Source organism: Apis dorsata, unplaced genomic scaffold (genome assembly GCF_000469605.1).
Source record: "Apis dorsata unplaced genomic scaffold, Apis dorsata 1.3 scaffold_77, whole genome shotgun sequence".
Classification (NCBI taxonomy): domain Eukaryota; kingdom Metazoa; phylum Arthropoda; class Insecta; order Hymenoptera; family Apidae; genus Apis; species Apis dorsata.
The window spans coordinates 589,218-594,108 of NW_006263375.1; the positions used below are offsets into that span (position 1 = coordinate 589,218).

Sequence of the window (4,891 nt, forward strand, 5' to 3'; positions counted from 1 at the left end):
TTGTATTTTAATTCATCGTTGACGATTAATTCAACTTTTAATTACTTCTCTTCGAAGTGCAATCGAACCGAATGCAATCTTCATGTCAAGATTAATTAATTGTACATATATATATATATTTATATATATATGTATATCGTCGAATTAATTATCGCAAGCAACGATTAATTTCAAAGAGTATTAAAAACTCGATTTCCACGTTTACGAGAGGAGCTCGTATGAATTTATAAATCGGCTTTTTCCTCCCCATAGAAAAATAACATCCTATCGAGCCAAAAACTACTTTTGCCCCACAATCGGTTCATTCACTCGATGAAAGGACTATTCACATGATTTCTCGCAAAGCAAAACATTTCGCGGGAGAAGTTTTATTCGCGCGAACCGGGATAGAAGAATGTGCTTACTTAGTGTCCTGTTTCAAACTCTCGTAACCCGTACGGGTGAAAAACCGAGCAACGCATCCCTTTTTATATTAACCTTGATGAATTGGCGAGCGTTATATTAGTTCGAGATTGACATCGATGTGATAAAATCCTTGCGAACGAATTTTCTATAAATTTGCATCTCGTTTCATTATTTACACGAAACATCTCGTACGAATTCTTTCTCTTCTTCTTAAACGAACTTCTTATTAAATTCGGATCAATTCGTTTCGAGACGGACGTGCTGCTTTATCGAACGTCGATAATTTCGAAAAGTGACGCCGACCGTGTTTTCGTTCGATGTTAACGTTTTCGCGATATATTATGCAGGCAGTTTGTATCGTTAATTTAAGTGATTATACAGCGCATAAAGTAGAAAATACGTTTGTTTCTGAAACTAGTTATAAATAAAACGGAGAAGATAAAATGAAAAGATCGCTACGATTTAATAAATTAACATCATCAGCATCGATTCGTTTCTATTCGCAAATAAAACATTAACACGCGCGAGTAAATTACTCGTTTTATTAAGAGTAATGACTCTTTTCGAAATGGAAAATGATATTTTAATTTATATATATATATATATACATATATAATATATACATATATATGTATAGCGAATTGGTAATATACGTTGGCAACCACGCATAAAATATTCAATACTAAATAATGTAGCAATGAAATATGTAGCTGCAACTTCTATATATTTACACACTTTAATCGCGATATTGAAGTATCGCGAAGAAAGGAATATATACGCGTCAATTCAAAGAGATATTAATGACAGTGTTCGTGTCAAAAGGAAAAGATCGATGGACGTTTATTTCTTCTGAATAAAATCAAAGTATCGTGTAAATACTATACATCCCGATAAATCATCATCCCTCCTTCAACGTTAATTCGCGAATTAACGCGAACGAATCTATGGAATTAGCTATATAAAAACTGTACAAATATATAAATACGATAAATACTCTACACGGATCAAAGAAAAAAAAAAAAGAAAAAAACATCAATCCTGTATTACTTTTCTTGAAAAATTAATTTCTCAAATCTTGTACGCGTTTCTTTCAACGGTGATTAATCGCTGTACACCTATTAATAATCCTCTTTGCACGTCGGCCAATTTTTTGTCGTACTTGAAATCGGAGGTCTCGGATACGACCTTGTTAAGATACCGGTCGAAAGCATTTCGTTCGTTCCCTTCAACGTACGGATGAGATTCGCACGTACACGTCGCGTCGTTGCTCTCTTTTTTTTTTTTTTTTTTTTTTTTTTTTTTTTTTTTCTCTTTTCCTTCTTTCCACGTGGCGACGCGAAATAACCCATGTCATCGCTTTCGACACATTTTTTTATCACTTTTTTTTTCTCTTCTCTTCTTTTCTTTTCTTTTCTTTTCTTTTCTTCTCCCCTCGTGGACGATTAATAGTTGACAGCCGAATATCATTACGTTTCGATCCGCGCCGATTCGAAAACGAATTCTTCACGTGTGTCACGTTTCTAATTTCCGTGAAATTTCGGCCCTCTGATTTACGAGTTGACGATGATTCTAAGATAAAGAAGCTCTCTAGATTTGATTCGAAAATTCCGAAAGAGAGACGGAGACGGATGAGAAGTCAAATTAAATTAGGAGAGAGAGAGAGAGATATTAGGGTATTAAGGATAGTTTAATTTTCAAATGTGTAAAATGGAAATTTCGAATATCGGAGAGGATTAATTATATAACAAAATAATCTCTCAATTATAATATATTTACCGAGATATTATTACGCAAATTAACTGTGTCATCAAAGCTGGATTTTCGTTCCACGTTCGTTGATAAGAAGAGAATTCTTTATCTCGAGGGATCTCTGAATACAACTAGAACATTTTTTTTTACTCGATATTGTTCCAATTAACCCAAAGTTATTTCCTTTCCTCCTATATAAATATACCGTTTTATTAATATCGCAAGATATTAATATAATTCATTTAATAATCACAACTTCTGTACAAGCCGTTCTGTTTTCCAATCCTATCTGCAATTTATAATATATATATAAAATATCTTGGATCTGGATCCTTAGCAAAGGGAGCAAAGGTCAATGTCTCGCGGTGCGGTGACACGGTTTACAATTTTTCCTCTCGCAGCTCGAATAAATTATTAATCATAATTATTTCGTAAGATCAGATAAGAGATGTTAATTAAGTCGATCCGAGTTCGTATACGACACATATAAAGAACACGCGTTGAGCGAAACGAATTTTCCTCCTAGATTTCTTCCTAGATGGAAGATTTTCCTCGCCGATAAGAAGAAGAAGCTCGATAAAGCTTTTTCCTGAAACCGCTAACGAGTAGATAATATCCGCTCGCGGATATCGCTTAATAGACGGTATTTTCTCTTTTTCCGGCTTGTCGACTCGCGATTGTGGCCAATGCTCGCCGGCTAATGAACTATTTCATTCTTACCGTTTCCAGGCATCAGCCAGGGAATGTTAACACGGTGTAAGAAGAGGAGAAGGAAGAAGCAGGCATTCAGGAGAATTTATCTCCAACGCGGAACCAACACGTGGTGCTTGTGGTGAGTACAACTCGATAAGTAGCAAAACGTTCTTGATTAATGCTCAAGTTGACGCGTCGCCATTCTCGTGGGAAGAAATTTCAAATATTTTAACAGGGATCGAAGGATGTGTCGATCGCATTCGTCCCTTTTAACTCCTCGTCCTGATCGAATCAACTTCCTTTCTGGTTCAAAAAAAAAAAAAAAAGAAACAAAAAAACCAAGTCACAAACCTTTTCCTCTCTTTTCTTCCCACTATTATTCGTATTATTCTTCCAAATGTTTCGACGCGTTTCGATTTTCAAAATTTATCCTTCTTTTCAAATTTCTCTTTTTACAATCCGATTGCACACGGATAAAATATTGGAGGGAAAAGAGAAGAGTCCGAGGCAACGTCCGCACGCGTGCGGCGGCTATTTCACAGTTCGCTATCGCTGCTCGCCGCAATAAAATCGGTAGCAGCCGTTGGCGGCAAGTAATCGGCGCGCGTATTGATGCAAAGCTCGTTAAACCGGGTTGCATATTGCCCTCGAAACGGGGATAACGATTGCAACTGTTTAAAGAAATCGAGATCGCTATTGCTTCTTCGTATCGTGCGTGTCGAGCCCTCGGTTCGGCAATAATATGATATAGCATAGGCTAAGCTTGGAAATTATTAGGGCAGATAAGAAGGGATCGGCGCCTGTCCGTTCGATCAATGGGAACGCGTTGCCGTTTACCCTCACGGGAAACGGAACGATCAATGAAACAACTTGGCCCGCTCTGGAAACCGATTAAGCGGAACGAACTGTCATCGTAGCTGTCCTACGGTTTAAAGACGTTTTATTGCGGTTCTTGGAAATAGGGGAGATAGATAACAATGCGAGTTAATTGACAGAGATGATCTTCCAATATTTGCGGCGATACGTCAAATCTATCTTATCGATTATCCATCCACATCGGATATCGTTGGAATCCGTGGAATTTCCGAGGAATTCGTTTCTGATTTCGAATTCTCTTCTCTTCTCGTGAAGAGTTATTACGATTCGTGGGGTAGGAAAAAAAAAAAAAAGGAAAGAAAAGAAAAAAGAAAGGAAAAAGGAAAAAAAAAANNNNAATGAGGATTCACGTGTTGGCAATAAAATTCTCTACGAGTAGTAAAGAGTTATTCCCTTGCGTTTCATGGGTTACGCAGGGTCAGCTGAGCGATGAATTTTCGATTTAGGACACCGTAAATGTGGTTATGATAATGAGAAGCTGTGAGTTTCGCAAACCGTTCGCGGAACTCTTTACCGTGCCGTGTTTGGGCATAGGATAGGTTTGGAAATATAATAGGTTCAACACGCGCCGCTAATCCGTATTCAAACGCGGCGAATTCTGACAGATTCCCCCGCTATATTTCAACGGGTTTGGCCCCGTTGATCGAAGCGCCCTTATTCCACGTGCTCATTGAATAATCAATTAGTTTTTTGCGCTAAATTCTTCCAACAAACGAGACCAACGTCGTATCTAATCGAATTTACGATCGTTTTTTTTTTTTTTTTTTGTCATTTATAATTATATTCGAATACAAAATTCATTGAAATATTCTCCCATATATTCTCTTGAATTGATTTTCTTCAAAAAAAAAAAAAAAAAGAAAGAAAGAAAGAAAATCCATCGTATCAATTACTACACTATTCCATCGAATCGAGGAACCGTACGTTACCTCCCTATCGTAAGAAGATCCATCATCATCCCAGTAGCATCTTCTCAAACGATCGTTTTTTCCCCCTTATCCCGATAATGTGGTTAAACGGCGATACTGTTCGGTTCATAAGGGGCCGGATCGTTTCCCCATGGTGGAAAGAAGAAATTTCCGCGTTCCAGTCAATCAGTCGATCGCGCCGAGTGTGGTGGTTGGTGTTGAACTCGAATAATCTTGTTACAGTGGCCGGTGGACACTGG

The 4,891-nt window shown here is 37.5% G+C and overlaps 1 long non-coding RNA gene across 1 annotated transcript in view; it reads left to right on the plus strand.

Moving 5' to 3' along the window:
• The window catches only part of LOC116184941, a 29,704-nt gene that overhangs the window by 15,480 nt on the left and 9,333 nt on the right, over nucleotides 1-4,891 (plus strand). The window contains exon 2 of the long non-coding RNA XR_004149638.1: nucleotides 2,884-2,986. This is a non-coding gene — a long non-coding RNA (uncharacterized LOC116184941). The remainder of the gene's footprint in view (nucleotides 1-2,883; nucleotides 2,987-4,891) is intronic.